Below are 17,252 nucleotides of genomic sequence, written 5' to 3'. Positions count from 1 at the left end.
ATGCTTCTTATTCCATCTGTATGCTTGAGGCAATAAGCCCTACCAGTAAACCTTTCACCTCTCACATTTTCTATTCAAAGACTGTCAAGACAGATGGCAGTAAATGCCATCTTTATTGAATCATGATCCTTAGTACTTTACCAGAAATAAGCAAGTATTAATCAAAGTACAAAGGTTTGCAAAAGGTAGAGCCGCAAAAGCTTTGGGAAGAAAACAGCTTGGCAGGCAGGCTCTCATTTTTAACAAAAATTAAAACACAGGGGATCAGAAAGCTCACTAGACACCAGAGTTTGTACAGGGCCTTTCCAGCTCCTTGGCTTATTTTTGGAACATTCTGCCTCTTGTCCTCTGGCCAAGTCTAGGCCGTTAGATGGCTGTTTTCCATGGTGAGAGCACTTTTTTTTTTAAATGGCTGGCTAAACTACTTTTTCTCAAAAATGGATGGTTTTGGGACCCCTATGAATTTTTATCTTTCCTGACCCTTGCTGTGTACTCGCTGGCTCTTTGTCATCCAAATTTCTGCATCTGCTGCTCCTCGTCAAAGTGGAGTCCTGCTTTCTTCGCTGTAGAGAAAGGAGATGGTACATCAATACAAACTTTCCCCTCATGTATTCATTGTAGTGCCAGAATGAGTGCATCCAGTTTGAACATTGCCTGGGTGAAATCATGAACTAGTATATTGTATGTTGAGCCTACAGAGTATAGTTTAGAGCAGTGGTTCTCAAGCTATTTACTGTAGTGGGCTGCATATGCAGCTCTCTCTCTCTGTTATGTGGGCCGCATCCACACATCACACTACCTGTATGGCCCTGAAGATATCACATGGGCTGCAGCTGTATGCTGACTGGGTCGCCGGTTGAGAACCACTGGTCAAGAGTTTGAATCCCCTAGTTTGGTAAAGCTCTAGAAATCAGCAGAAGCTTAACAATGTTTACTGTTTAACAATGATCTATTGACTCACTGTGTGCCTTATATTTAAAAGTTACCTAAACTAACCTTTGCTCCAATTTAAATGTGTTTCTGATGTGGCAATAACACACCTACAAAGCGAAGAAGGATTCGTGAGGTATCCACACTTGTGTATGCCAACCTGCGGAATACACTGCTTCATCACACAGTTAGCTCATCTCAGCACTGATGGTAGAGCCCTAGGTGCAGAATAAAAAGCTTGGCCAGGTTTGTGTGTGAGAACAGCAGCCTGTATTGCAAGGGAGATTTGTGGATAACTTTTCTCCCCTATTAACTTCCACCTCATAAAAAGTGTGTCTTAAACACTAAAAAACAGGTAGTTTGTTCATACTCCTCATCTAGACTCAAAAGAGTCAACCAGCTTATACCACACTTTTAGGAAGAAGCTGTTTGGTTACCTTGAATCCAAAAACCTGTATGCATACAGAGCAAATGAAAGCAGTTTCTGCAGTAAAATCCCATTAGGTGTTTTTCCTGATGAGCAATGCTTATTTAACAAGTGCACTCTGCCACGCAGGTGGGACCCACTAGGAGCAACAGCATGTCTGGAACATAAGTGCTGTCTAATTAATATTGCTTATGAATAACCATTTTATTAACATCTTTATGGCCAGCCCCAGACTTTGCAAAGCAGTGTGGCAGAAAAGTGGTTAAATAGAAGTTTTCACTAGCTAGGTATAGCCTCTGCTGTAAAAACAACCCCCAAAAACCTGAATTAGTACATGGATGAGGTAATAGTTAAGACAGAAGAAAGCTCAGACAATTTATCATTAGTCATAAAATATATTAAGTAACTCCAGAACTGGAACTTCCACAGCATCCTAAACTTGGCTTCTTTTTGCAAGGCACTACAAAAAAAGCCCACAACAACAGGCAACACTTCATAATCTGGGAATGATTATTTACATTATCGTACTGCTCTGGGGTGAAACACACCTTCGTGCAGACAGTCAACACAAACTTTACACCAGATATCAGTGCCCAGGACCCCCAGAGAAATAATTTTAAACAGACTTGGTCTGTCACCTAAGTAGCGTCTTAAACCATTTCCTTTTTCTCACCTTCAGACTATTACTGCACTGATCTTCTTCTTCTTCCCCATCTGCTACTCAATATCACTTTTGCACAGGCTGGGACTAACAGTTGGTTGTTTCCATCACATATTCTCAGCACAAGGCTTGCATTGTTTATTGTTACTCATAGCTTCTTCATAACCCCTCCCCCCATTTCTGTGTGACACTTGCCTAGCATACTGGCATGTGTAGGAATTGTGGCTTGATTCAGGAAAACGCTTAAGCACATGCTTAAGTTCCACTGAAATCAGTGTGTACGTGGCCTGGCTGAAAGGAGGCCTAAACAAATAAACGGCATGTACCCTAAAATCATTTACTTTACATTTTGTTTCCAAATGCACAGAACAAAATACCTCTGAAGCAGCTAACCTGCTCTAAAAGATAATATATGTTTCGACATGTCTTCTCTCAAACATTTATTATATAAGGTACTTGACATATGGAATTGGTATATATGGACAGAACAGTTTCAAGCTATTGGCTTTAACTGATCAGCCACAGTGGCATTTTTATACTTTTTTTGTATACATAAATATATAGGTAAACTCATTGTACAATGCAGATATATGGCGTAACTTTAAGAGGCACAAATTCAGAATCAGATCGTGTCCTATAAAAATAAAGTTGCCCCTATTTATGCCAAATGTGAATTTGATCCAGAAGATAAAAGTTCTTACAAAATTTAGCAGTTACAATTCAGAGGTGCAGTAACTGGTTATGGAAAATTTAGTTTTACGCAGATCAGGTCTGATGTACAGTATATACTGCGTATGCATGCAACTGGATGCATTGCTTTGTTTATGTCCCATTTTGTTTGTGCCCCATTGTGCACATCAAGAGTGTAACTAAGTTCAGAATTTGGCCCATCACCTGGACATTCGATCGCTCCCTTGGGCATTCCCATTTTATAATTGCAGCATTGTGTGATGGGAAAGAGAAGAAAAAGTAATCAGGGCCTCAACAAGATGGTTTAAGGTTTGCACTTTCCCCCCTCTCCTCCTGTTTAACTCCTGAGTTCTTTATTACTAATGATTTAGTACAAGAACTGTGATGCACAGTAATGTAAATACAGTATTGACAGTACACTGAAAAATATCTTATAGTTACCACCATCGATACCTTTCTGGACAGAAGAGAATTTGTAGGTTTTTAAATAAAGCCCCAAATCCATTATATTCCTCCTACTGAAAAGCGAAGGCTGATTGCTAAAGGACAACTGTAACAGTGTTTTAGTGACAACAGCCTCCCCGGCACCCTCACCCCCAAAAACACACACTAGTCATTAGTGGTCAGAAACAAAATTAGATCTCCCTATGTATTTCTTTGTGTATATTCTAAACAATTTTCTTGCTATTTGACCCATGTCATTTTTGAAAATATACTGGGCATTGGTAAGTTGGAGAAAGGTTCAGTAACACAGACTGCTCTCTAGCTCTGTTTCTGATATATTCCTAGATTCAAATAGTTGGTAATTTACATCCAAAGATGTAAAATAAACAAAGCATGAGGCATTCATGTTGGAAGTGCTACTCCTTCTGCAAAACTATGAATAACTTATTCACCAGCATCAACAGTAATTTCATCTAGATTGCAGTCTTTGCAGTGTAGGCACTGAAAGGATATTAAATGCAATATTACTGCTGCCGTTGTTATAAACCATACCTCTAACTCTTTGAAATGGAAAACAATGGTACAAAAATAAAAGTTAAGATGGAACAAAATGATCAAAATTAGCTCTGCCATTCCAGGGGACATACATAAGTGTTTAGGAGTCCATTAAAGTGCTTTAAATAAAAAGAATTCTTAGTTTTAGGAAACACAGCTAGATTGCATTGCTCTTTATAAGGAAAGAATTACATTTTTGATACAAAATATTAGCTCACACTGAGTGAAATTCACTAGACATGAGTACAAGGCTGGAGATTCATAAACATTGTTTATATCAGACCTGTTTCAAATACATTTGAAGACTAAATTAAAAGTCAAAAGAAAAAAAATTTCAGAGAAAAAGGATAAAGATTGGACATGTAATATCTTACTAACGCATAGTCCCATTTGGTGTCAATGCATATATACTTTTGGTGCTTATATAGGGAACGTCAAATAACATTGGGGTATTATTAGATTGATAACTACCTCAAATACCAGCAGGTGACTCATAAATACTTAAACATATGCAGATTAGCTGGAAGAAGATAGTCTTCATTTCTGGTCTTAGGTCATACTAATGTGATTTTTTTTTTCAAACAGAACTAAATAGATCTGTCAGAAGGGGTAAAATTCTTAATGGAAGAGAACACAAATAGTTTCTAACCTGCTGCTAAGGTTAGAAATGTCACAGATTGTTGTCATTATCATGGAACGGGAGGGTTCTTCATCATTTCAAATGCATTTCCATATCCACAGGTAGTCAGATAAGTGACCATTACCACACATACCAAAAGGACAAACAGATGGGATGCAGATCGTTCATTTTTGCCTGTCTTGTATGCTTCAACTGTTTTCAAAGTAGTTTGCAATCTTGTTTTCACATTATGATGGGAGTGGTTCTTTTTGTCTTTATTGAAAAGCAAAATGTTTATGTACCCAAGGCAAAGAATTGTGTCTCTTTGTAATAGATAAAGAGAGAAATGCCACTTTCTCCAAATTTAGAGAACTTATTTGAGAAACTGCTTGCGTCTTCAAGCCAAAGTCTAAAAAAGTCTGGACTCAGTAATGAAGAAAGTTCAGTCTTGGGAAGGATTCAAGAGCAAAATGAGTGGGTAGTTGAAAGTAAAACCTTTGATGATAATATTTATCTCAATAGTAATTTTTTAAAATTAAACTGGCAAATAGAAGGAGCTAAAATATCAGAAATAATCAGAGATGGTGAGATACAAATTCATGTAATATATTTCTTTATATTTATAAAAATGCCAAATTGTATCACAGCATCAGTCATGGTTCCTGACATGACCAAGGCAACCTGACCTGATGCATCTTCTGAAATATTTTAAACAAACCCCATATCTTTGAGTAAATCCCAACTTTTGAAAACTTTTTGAAAGCCTTTCTAACTGTTGGGTTTTTTGTTTGTTTGTTTGTTTTGTCTTTGTTTTTTGTTTTGTTTTTTTTTTGCCCAGACTGTCTTTGTTCAAAACTTCTTGCAGGTAATTAGTGCAATGTGTCTGACCAATCTCTTCCTACACTAAGAGGAAGTAAGATTTGGAAGTACTCTAGAACTTAGCTGAATCATTTGTTTCATTGCTTCTCTAGTTCAAAAGCAGAGTTGTGAAGTCTGTGTTTTATACAGGAAAGACAGATGACTAAAACGATTCCTTTTAGGGGATAAGCAAAGCATTCTCTGGGAAAACAGATAATTGGGTTCCTTTAGTAGTGATGTCTCCATGTAGTTTGATTTCCAAACGTTGACTCACAAAAGTAACTGCAACACAATGTTGTGAAGTTTTAGGTGAAGGTGGCTCAGGAATGGGAGGGGTTATAGACTTTGAGTTCCCAGTTCTGCAAAAACTGAGACGTGCTTAACTTTAGGTGCTATGAGCACTCAATGGGATTGTTCATAGTGTGTAAAGTTAAGCACATTTTTGCAGGATCGGGATCTATGTTTGGGTCATATTTCAATCATTCTAATATATATAAGTTTGCCATGTTCGATTAAGATTTGTTTGGGCCTTTTAAAATGGAAAAACTTGTCATCCATGGCTAAGACTAATATTATACATCTCCAATTGCTAGTTAGGAATGACAGTTTTCATTCCACTTAAAATTGGTAAACTGGGATATTCACCTTGCAGTAAAAAGCCAGTGCAAGACTTTCTGGACTGTGTAATTTTTTTATCTAGGTTTTTAAAGTCACCCATCAACATAAGACCAATAGGGGAGCTGCCCATGGAAGGTATGTGGTAAAGGGATCACATAGAGATGGTTCTGCCCTCCCTGATGGACATTAACTCTAAGCTTGGAGGGCAATAATGGAGCAGGCAGGGAAAGATTAATTTTTACACAGATCCATTAGCCCCACCACAAAGGAAAAGTGGCATTAATGAGCTACTGTTGTAGGGACTGCCCCAGGGAAAGTTTTTTTTTTTTAGCTCTCCAAAATCAGAAGTTGGCTTCTGCCCTGAAGTATAGGTCTTTCCTTAATTTGTTTGAATGACCATTTGTTTTAATAGACTCTATAGGGAAGTTAATATTTCCAAAGAGCAGTTTAGTAATAATAACTCTAATCAGCTGCTACCACAAAAGCTAGATATAACATCATATGCATGTATAACTGACTATGCTGCTAACCAAACATTTCACTGCATGAGCTTGTGACCACAGATCCAAGTATACAAGATCTTTTTACACTGATTCTGTAGACACGCTACACTTTTAAAAATATGCTAGTCTTGCAATGGAAACTGCTTCCTGGCTGTTGCTTTTCGTGCTATTTAAGTTGCAGCTGGGCTGCTTATCATGACCAAATCCTTATTAGTATACAGTTCTGTTGCTAAATTGGCAGCATTATTATGGCTTTTGTGGTAGGTAGTGCTATAGTTATTCATTAAAAACCCCTGTTTTCATTCATCATCATCTGGTGAAGGGAATAAAACGTTCTTTTTGGCTGGCACTTTCCATGGTTAGCTTCAGCACACAGGTTATTTTGTTTTAATTTGGGGAAAATCTCTCATCTATAGTGTAGAGTGAAATAATATAACGTTCCAGCTTCCCTTCAATGCATCACCCTCCCTTATTCTCATTATCTCTTTTAACGTTATATATATTCACTAATTACACAAATATACAGAGAAAAGAAAATGTATGCAACACACAAACAACCTAGCAAAGTGGAGGAGTAAAATACATACAACCAGACCTACATTGTTACGCCAAGGAATTTGTTTAATCCCCAAAAAGGAGAAACCACTTTGAAATTCAAGGTTTGATATAGAATCTTGACAGACCCTCCTCTTGACAGCCACCTGTATACTACCTCTATACAAATATATATATATATATTTATATATATTGCTATCCTATTTTCTTTTCTTAAACTATGCAATCTCATTGCCTAAAGAGGTTGAAAGCTCTGATAAAAACATTATAATTACCTGTAATATACTGTCCTTTTCCATCACCAAATTCATTTAATAAAAAGTTATTTTATGTTATTCATGCAAAACACATCTCTGTTTTGTTTTTTGTTATTTTCATGGAATAGCTTTAAATTGGGATTTAAGTGAAATGGCTCTCTACTTTGACCTCCCTCTTGTTGTGATCTGTAGGTGGCAGAGGCTGAGTTAGAGTTCCCTCTGGGGCATTATGCTAATGACTCCAGTGTTTAGCATAGTAAAGAAAATTATGCTTTAATGTAGCAATGCTGATTATGCATTACTGTTTTTAACTATTCACAGTAAGGAGTTTTGTGGTAATCAATGTTTTATAAGTGCAGAGGCAGCATAGCCAGTATGAGACAGCTTAAGACTTTCCATGGAATGTTCATTACCCATTTTCATGTGTTAAAATATAATTTTTCTTGCATACTTAACACAGAAGTAGAAACAAATGGCTAAGATGATTGAAAATCTAAATCTCAGACTCAAATTGAAATCGCTGCTTTCCTCCCCCTAAACAGTGCAATTCAATGCAGATGTGCTTTAAAAAAAAAGAAGTATCACAATGGAAAGCATTGCTATTTGCAATCATACAGACTGAATTAGAACTCTAAGATCTGCTAAAGCCATTTCTGTTCTTCTCAAGGCCTGTTTGGTGGTATTGTTCCAGCTCCTTAAACAGGAATCAAAGACCTTGCTTTAACATAGTGGTTTGTAGGGCTGGAATCACTCCTCATAAAAAGAAAAATGGTTGTTTAGAGCTTTAGGGTTTTTTTGGATAAAGTCCATCATGTCTAGCACCAACTTACTACTACTTCACAAATCCAGGTAGTGAGCCTATGCAAACAGGATTTTAACCTATCCTCTTTCCCTTTTCACCCTATTAGTTTGTTGCATTTGTCTTATACAAAAATGTAAGCTCTTTAAGGCAGAGACTGACACTTACTACAGTGCTTAGCACAATGGAGTTCTGATCAGTTCGGTATCTCTGAATGCTACTGTACACAAATGAATAACAATGATAATAGGAGATTAGACTGTTACACTAATGAAAAAATGTATTATACTGCAATAAAGAATATATATAGTGAGGCCAAATACATTAGTGAACAAGTGTTCTACAAAGCAACAGTTTAAAATCAGGATCAATATAGTCACTCTCTACAAATTTATCAGTAGGATGTTTTTAAACTGCTGACAGTTATTTTAAAATGTGCTTAGGATCAAGCGACTCTGTAAAAGAGGCATCTTGCTACTGCACATACCGTTGTGTGTCTTCCAGTCCTTATTTGTTCAATTTACCAACAAAAGCAAGATTTTTCCCCTTGTGTCAACACTGCAGAGGTTTAGCTAAGGAAGAAGAGAAGGCTCTGCTGTCTTCTGCATCATCAACAATATTGCCAGCTAAATTCAGTTTCCAAACCTTTTCTAGTGAAATGCAAACCAGAGACTACTCAGTTGGATTGGAATGATGTTGATGTTGGCCAGTTGGCAACTAAAAAAAAAAATTGTTTTCACTCTTGAATTGAGAAATAAAATGTTGAGATAGTCAATCAAAAACAAGAAAGAAAAAATGAAACGTAGTTTTTATATTTGCTTTTCTGACTAACCAGATTAGAAGCCTCTTGCCATTCACAAAAGGCCTTGGCTTTTCCAGATAAACCATCACTGGGAAGATTTGTGTATACGATTCCTCTTAATTTCCATTTTGCAGATATGCTAAAAAAGTCACAATGGAAAACACTGCTGTTTGCAATCAGTATGTGCCACCCTCCCTGTGTTCTCCTCCTGGTGAGCTTTAGCACAGGTAATATTCAGCCTAGGGAAATTCACTCACCTGCAGAAAGCCAGTGTATTTGGGGGAGGTAAGGAAATGACATCCAACCTGCTAGCCCCATTGAAAGGTTCAGTCTCAGTGGTATTACTTCACAGGCAAACATTTTTGAACTGTGAGATCCTAGAGTTGGATGAGAAACAAAAATGTATTTTACATTTGCTAATTTTGAATGTTTTCCATTAAAAGAGCTTAAAAACAAGCCACTTTTCATTTTTTCATGATTTTTCAAAATAAATATATGGCACTAAATGTTTTTGTGAAAATCAAAATGGAAACAATGTTGACAATTTACCACAAAAGGATACTTTAATAAAATGCCCTTTTGATTGAAAACATATTTCATTCAAAAAACGTCTAATAGCTCTAAATTATGCCTACTTTTGAGAACTGCAAAAAAGGCTTTAAATTGAGAATTTAAAGAAACCAAGCTGGAACATGTTTTTGAATGTTGGCTTGTTTACTAGTCTTTTGGAGGATCCCATCTCATATTTTACCTTTGATATGATAACACCTGTCTGTATTGCCATCATTTTAGCAAATATTCACTGTAGAGTCTGATCACAATGAATTCATGAGGACACATGCACCATGTTTCCATAATACTGGATCATCACCAGCATCCTTTAACAATCCATAGCATGGAAAAGGCTTCCTTCAGATGTTCCTGTTGTTTTCTGTGTTGCTGTCATCCAGATATTCGCAAGGAAAATTCTTATCTAATCCATTTAGTCTTCTCTCTTCCTCTCTGCTAGTTCCCTGTCCTCATTTACCATTGTTTTACACTATCCTGGGTATTCTGGCCACATTCTACTTACTGTCTTTGATTCTGATAATTTTCATCATGTCCAGAGCTTTCACCTTTTTTTCATATCTAACTCTTTCAGATCATGTGTCATTTTATTCCCAGAATACACATTTCAGAGTTCTTTTGGGCCATTTTTAATCTTTGTTCAGCTTTCATAGCTAGGACATAAGTATCAATCTACATGAGTTTCTCTATGTGCCATTAAAATGAAATACTACTATATTAGCTTTCTCCATCTGAATGAACTAGTTTTACAAATTACTTTTTCATAGGAATGTTCTATTTTAATTTTTCTTCTCTTTCCCCACCTCCCACCAGTAAAAGGCTGATGTTTTTTTAATGTTGCTTTGGAGATGAGTCCAAGATATGATAGATTTGAACTTTTCCAAAATTCAGGGTCCCTGCATCTGGATGTTGTGTTTTAACCTTACAGTGCAGAGCAACTTTAATGCAGATAGAAAAATCTCAAAACCTTATTGTACAAAGGTGAACAGTTACAGGTTACTAAAGATGAAATTCATCTCCAAAACTATGAAGGGTAACACTGTTGAAGCCCATTTATGAAAACAGTTTAGAATATCCCCCTCCCCCTGCATTTTTCAGAAAAAGAAGGAACTTGTATAAATGGAGAACAATGTTAGACGCAATGATTCAGACAAAAGTGACAGGGTAACTGGAAATACCTATTTCAGAAAAAAAATACCCACAGTGATTGAGATATAAAAGAGTCACTTTTAAGTGTTTATTAAAATCACTGCAAATACTACATACAACAATTTACTGTAGTTTGCAAAGAACACATGAAGCTTCCTGTTTAATAAATGAGGTTCATCTATAGGAAATGGGTTGGTGCAACGCAAGTGTCTCTAATCAAATTTGGACAGATGAGTTCTTTTGGATTCAGTTTATTTAGTTAATTTACAACTGTTTAGTGCTCATACTAGATGGTCAATTGATATTATTTGTGACAACACTAAATAAAATAAGCAAAGGAAAATAAGGTATGTTATGTATTACCAAGATAAATCATACCACTGAATGTGGGGAGATGAAAGCCTTCAGCTGCAACACTCAGCACACTTCATTTGATTCTCATTCGTCAGTTTCAGTGCCATTGGCTCAAAAAGAATGCAAAGGTAGAGGAACACAAAAATATGATTTACAGCACTCGAAAAGAGTCATACTGAAATAAATCAAAATTCTAGTATTTTTCATGCAATGGTTTATTCAGAATATGGGGCTTTAATAATATTGTATTGCTAGTGTAAAAGTATCACACCCCAAATGCAGCTATAAAGAAACACAGTCAGGCACTCTGCATAACTTTTTGTTGTTGTTGGGTAGATTGTTGTCTGTGGCTAGTGATTTTGGGTGCCAAGTTTGAGACACCTTCAAGGAGCCAGGTTAGCAAGGGATGGGTGCTCAGCATTATCTGTAATTTAGCCTCTTAAAGGTGTTTCAGGTTGGACACCCAAAATCACTAACGACTTTTGAAAGCTTAGGTCTGGAGTGTGTAAAAAGAAAATGGCCCTGTCCCACAGTGCACAGTTCAGCTGCATGAAAGGACCCTGTGTGACAATAGGAGAGGGATGGGACATTTTCTGGAGGTGGAGAGCCCAAGGGTCTGTCTACTGCTGTCTGAATCCTCCTGTCCTCCAAAGCTTATTAGAGCCATTAGGTTCCACAGGCTCTGCAGAGTGGCTCTGCAGCTGCTCCAGGGCCTATGGTGAAGATCTCACTGCTATTCTCACTCTGGCTATTCTAAAAGAAGGACAGGAGACACTTGATATGGATTTAATCAGGCAACTTTATTATTCGATGTCTGGGACTACCTTGCAGATAAAAGTGTACAGTACAAACTACTCCACCAGCCCGCCCTTCATTTTCCATCCAGGTCCCCAACTAACTCATGGCTTGGCCCTTACCATCCACCTCCCTCACAGGAGGGTTATGGTGGGCTATAAGAAAAGGGCAGCTGGCTCCCAGCTGTACCAATCATAGGAGCCCTGAACCCACCCCACCTCCCATTCCAATCCTTTAACTAGCACCTTCTTTTTAAGTTCTTTACCAGGCCATTTATCTGGTCACTGGATGCCTTCCCTATGGAGTGCCTGCACTGGACATATGCCTCACACTTACAAAATGAGTTGCAACATATAGCCTAACCCCCTTTCCTCCTCACCATAATAGGTCTTCCCTGGCACCCGCTATGGGAAGACGAAAAAACCTCCACTCCACTTAAGTCAAATTCCTTCCCAACCCCCCTAAAAAGGAGTGACTAGCGTAATGCCCACAACAGATTTTAATGCCCACAACAGGATCTGGTATTCACTACCTCGAGGGGAGGAAGGGTGGGCTCTGCTTTGCCTGGTGCCTAGAAAAAGGGTATTTAATGCCCAGGCTTGCACTTTTTAAGACCTTCTGCCTTTACATTTCCAGGGGATGAGACAGCATCGCCAAGCTGACCCCACCCATCTTTTTGCAGCAGCTTCTGAGCTCCTTTCCCCACCCAGCCCCACCACCTGTAAAGCATTGCTACCATCCTCTGGCAAGCCCAGACAACGTCCCCCACCCCCCGCTTCAGGTATGGTGCAATGCGGTCATTCTGCCCCTTATGCCAACCATTACTAGAGCATGTTAGCCTAATTAAAAATGCTAGATGAATGGAAGCTTTCCCACAACCCCCTGCTCACAAGGGTGTGGTATTCTTCAAAACCCCAAGAAATTTGTTAATTGCAGGTTTGCCATCCCATAGGATAGTTGTAGTGCAGCCAGAAGAATTCTATTCCTATGCACTTCACTGTGTCTAGTTCAGTCCCTGATGAGCTGACCCCAGCCTTAGAATATCTTCAGGCAACCAGACTGCACACGTCGCTTTGGTTAGTAATCCTGCAGCAATGTTACAGGTGGGTGTCTCTTTATTATAATGCCTAAAATAAATGGTTGAGTTGTTGCTTTCAATAACCTGAGAAATTGCTATGAGGTTAAATAGTGCAAAGCTGTGGTTTGAATGTTTCATTTTCCTTCATTCTTAGAAGAACTACATTGCAATGGATTTGGACTGCTTGCTGCTGTGTCTCCCAAAAGAACGGTCTGCACTTTTATTAACAAGCTGAAAAGTAACAGCATGGAGAATCTTTGATCAAATAAAAGAGCTTCCCCCCCACCCCATTTTGTACATATAATATCTTCCTAAGAAGATGCTTGTTTTGTCTATTATTTGTTCCACGGGTGCATCTTACATTATTGAAACTTAAATTGTAATACTTTTGCAAGTAGGAATGAAATATTAATAAATTTAGACTACTACAGCTGTATGAAGATAAGATTATACATTTCAAAAGTTTAAGTAGGTATTTTCCTGAGACCAGCAACCTCTATGGAAAACAAGTTTTAGAAAGAAAACACTAGTTGGATTTTCATTCTATTACCACTGAAATGGGCATTCTTCTTGTTTTTGGTTAAATGACTGAATAAATCAAAATTTCCTTTTTTTATTCATAGCATCTTCTACTTACTCCATGTGTGATATAATACTGAACAGCAACTTAAGAAATAACATACATCAGAGTAAAAAGTAGAATCTGAAAATTTAAGTAGTTTATGGTGAGATATCTGTAAATTTTATAAAATAAACATAAAGCCAGTAAGCTTGGAATTACTCCCGAAGCTTTTTTGCATGAGAGCTATTCTGTGTCCTTTAAGATTTTGGGCACTAATGCAAGCTTCAAGGAATCTTTCTCTCCCATACTTTACTAACCTGCAACAAATAGTTTCTTCCTGACAGCCTGATTCACACAGTGATATCTTCAGGCTTATAGAGGTCTTTATAATCTAATTAGCTTCCAGAATCCCTTTCAGCAGTAGAGATGGGAACACCTTTCCTATTTCTCCCAGTCAGGTGCTCTTGTGATTTCACAGGAGTCATTTTCTGCTCCAAATTGTAAACTTTGGGCTGAACCTACAAATAAAATGCCTCCCCCATAAGTAATCCAAGTAAGAGTTTGGAGGACTGGGCATTGAGGAGTAACAGGATGCAATTTCAAAGCCCACCTTGGTAAGCAAGTCTCTCCCGCACATACCTCTCATTCCTAGAACTATATTTTTCAGAATGGAGAGAGGTAAATAGTGATGTCCCGCAGGGGTCTGTACAGGGATCAGAACTGTTCAACATATTCATAAGTGATCTGGGAAAAGGGGTAAACAGTGAGGTGGCAAAATTTGCAGATGACACAAAACTATTCGTGTAGTTAAGTCCAAAGCAGATTGTGAAGAGTTATAAAGGGATCTCACAAAACTGGATGACTGGGCAACAAAATGGCAGATGAAATTCAATGTTGATAAATGCAAAGTAATGCACATTGGAAAACAGAATATCAAGATACAAATAAAATCATGGGGTCTAAATTAGCTGTTACCACTCAAGAAAGAGATCTTGGAGTCATTGTGGATCCACTCAATGTGCACTGGCAGTCAAAAAAGCTAACAGAATGTTGGAAATCATTAGGAAAGGGATAGATAGTGAGACAGAAAATATCATCTTAACTGTGAAGCCATGGTACATCCATATCTTGAGTTCTGTATGCAGTTCTGGTCACCCCATCTCAAATATATTATAATTAGAAAAAGTACAGAGAAGGGCAACAAAAATGATTTAGGGATATGGAACAGTTTCCATTATATGAAAGATTAATAAGACTAGGACTGTTCAGTTTAAAAAAAGAGATGACCAAGGTGGATATGATAGAGGTCTATAAAATCATGACTGGTGTGGAGAAAGTAAATAAGCAAATGTTATTTACTCCTCATAACATACGAACTAGGGGCTCACCAAATGAAATTAATAGGCAGAAGGTTTAAAACAAACAAAAGCAAGTATTTCTTCACACAATGCAGAGTTAACCTGTGGAACTCCTTGCCAGAGGACATTGTGAAGGCCAAGACTATAACAGGGTTCAAAAGTAGATAAGTTCATGGGGGATAAGTCCATCAGTGGCTATTAGCTTGGATATTAGTTTGGCAGGGATGCAAAACCATGCTCTGAAGTGTCTGTAGCCTCTGTTTGCCAGATGCTGGGAATGGGCGACAGGGGATGGATCACTTGATGATTACCCATTTTGTTCATTCCCTCTGAAGCACCTGACATTGGCTTCTGTCGGAAGACAGGATACTGGACTAAATGGACCAGTGGTCTGACCCAGTATGGCATTTTTTATGTTCTCATGCATTATTATACATTTTGTTTATGACTTTTTTTAAAGTCTGTGACTCTGTATTCTTGCTTGCGGAGTAGCAATTTGAGTGTCACACTCACTAAGAAAGATTAAAGTAAAGCTGCTAGCTGAAGGAAAGAGGCAGCTGGTGAATCTTAAAGAAAGGAAAGAACACGCCATGCTTATAAATGGTCAGTAATGATGTTTGACTGGATGAACAGAAGTCTTAATCAGGTTGCTGTTGCAAATGATTATTGAAAGCGAGTTACAGATTTGATGGTTTCTGTGCATCTCTAATATTCACTTAAAAATTGACAATTTACAAAAATTCTTGCCTGTAAACTCATTCCCTGAAATATTTGCAGAAAGCTAACACAAAGGGGGCAAAGGCAAACACAGCAAAGGAAAAGTCATTTAAAAATCTGAACAAATGTTGTCAGGTAATACATTGTACTAGTTGCCCAGCAATGGAGAGAGAAAAATCAATGAAATATGGGTGGAAAAGAGACACAATTTAAGGAGAAATGTACTCAATACTCGAGAATGGATAAATGGAAAGAGAAGGAAAAGGGGTGACAACCTTTGATAAATGAACAACACTAAGAAAATATTTGTTGAATCTAATCACCATTTGGTTTCAGATTGTAGGAGGAAAAAACCAAGCACCAAAGTAAAATAAAGAGATCATGGGAAACTGTTATTGACCTCAAGGGATGGGGAATAAAGCAGATCAGGAAATGTTTACACAGATAAGGGAGGCATGTAAAATGGTTAGGCCATTGCTCAAAGTTTTCAATTACTCCATGGATTGGAACAACAGTGGGATTAAAATAAAAAATAAAATAATAATAAATAATAATAATATAAAAAACCCCATGTATTTACTTGGAGATGGTACAGAGCCAATAGATTTCAAGGCCATTCTGGTGCTAGTCCTAGCACTTAAACCAAATAAAATGAATGAAGTGGGTAAACATCTAGAGTTTAGTGCTCACAAACAATAAGTTTGAAATACACATGGGCTGCAAAGTGAGAAGTTTAAGCTTATTAAGATTTTAAGTGGCAGAAATATGAACCATTTTTCACCAGAATAAATAACTGTCTTAATATAATCCACAGAAGAAAAGTGCAAGTTTACTTTAAAAATCAGCTAAAATGGGTACAGAATAGATTAATTTTAACTAAATTATGAGGTTCTGCTTCTGCTTTGGTTTCACTTGATGTGCAGCACCATTACATTTTGCTTAAATTTCATGAGAAATTTATATTGTTTTGTCATCCAAAATAACTATATGCATTTTAGGGCTTTTGTTAACATTTAAATTATGCTAGTGATCATTATATGAAAATGGAATTGAAATGAAAATATTGAAACTCATCTAAGGCCCCAATTCTTTAAAGGCATATGTGCTTAACTTACACTTACACTTAGTTCAACTGAATTCAGAGAGACTATTCAGTATATCGTTTAATAACATGCATAAGGATTATAGCCTAAAGTAGCAAGTTACCAAGGTGAGTAACAAGGCCAAAGGTAGGCAGAAGCCCTTGTCTCTGCTTTGGACTTAAGCAACTAGCAAATTCATGGTGGGGCTAACTTAGTTGTGCACTCATGTCAATGCATTCCTCCATAAGGGTGCCTATACCTAGGTTAGCAACAACCCCTGCCCTCCGCCCAAAAAAACAAAAAAAACCCAACCCTCTACCAACTCCTACGTTGGTCAACTTTATTTCACAGGCCAATCGTTTTTTTCTGTATTCCACCTAAATTATTCCTTTTTTCTCCTTCTTCCTATTTATACCCCTATAAATCATGCTAAATAATGCCTCTCTACTTTTAAAATATTAGTAGCATATATGTGTAGCTCATGGTCACCTCTTAGCTAAATTATATGTATTTAATTCTTCTAAATCTTTCTTTATGGGACAGTCCTTCCTGGCTTCTGATCTTTGTGAAAGTTTTCTCCTGATGTGGTGTTTGGCTGCACTTTACTGGATAAACTGAGTCATCTAGTGATATTGAGTATTCTCATGTAAGAACCTCTATTCTTTTCATCAGTAAGGGAAACTGAGCACACAGCCATGGGATCTGTCCACAATTTAATTAGAATAACTCTCCTCTGTTCAAATTGTTTACCGTCATAACAACAATGAATTCTGGGACAAAGTCAGACTAAGAGAAAGAGGCAACAGAAAGGGGAGAAAGCAAGAAATATTATATTAACTCTCTCTCTCTTTTTTTGGCTGGCGCTATAGTTC

The 17,252-nt window shown here is 37.4% G+C and overlaps 1 long non-coding RNA gene across 1 annotated transcript in view; it reads right to left on the bottom strand.

Annotated features, from left to right (window-relative positions):
- The window catches only part of LOC137146922 (uncharacterized), a 440,062-nt gene that overhangs the window by 52,441 nt on the left and 370,369 nt on the right, over positions 1–17,252 (bottom strand). Inside the window, exon 3 of the long non-coding RNA XR_010918085.1 lies at positions 8,976–9,095. This is a non-coding gene — a long non-coding RNA (uncharacterized lncRNA). The remainder of the gene's footprint in view (positions 1–8,975; positions 9,096–17,252) is intronic.

Source organism: Emydura macquarii, unplaced genomic scaffold, assembly GCF_026122565.2.
Source record: "Emydura macquarii macquarii isolate MOO-44397 ecotype Brisbane River unplaced genomic scaffold, CSIRO-AGI_Emac_v2 contig_480, whole genome shotgun sequence".
Classification (NCBI taxonomy): domain Eukaryota; kingdom Metazoa; phylum Chordata; order Testudines; family Chelidae; genus Emydura; species Emydura macquarii.
This window is presented reverse-complemented; position numbering and strand designations above follow the sequence as displayed.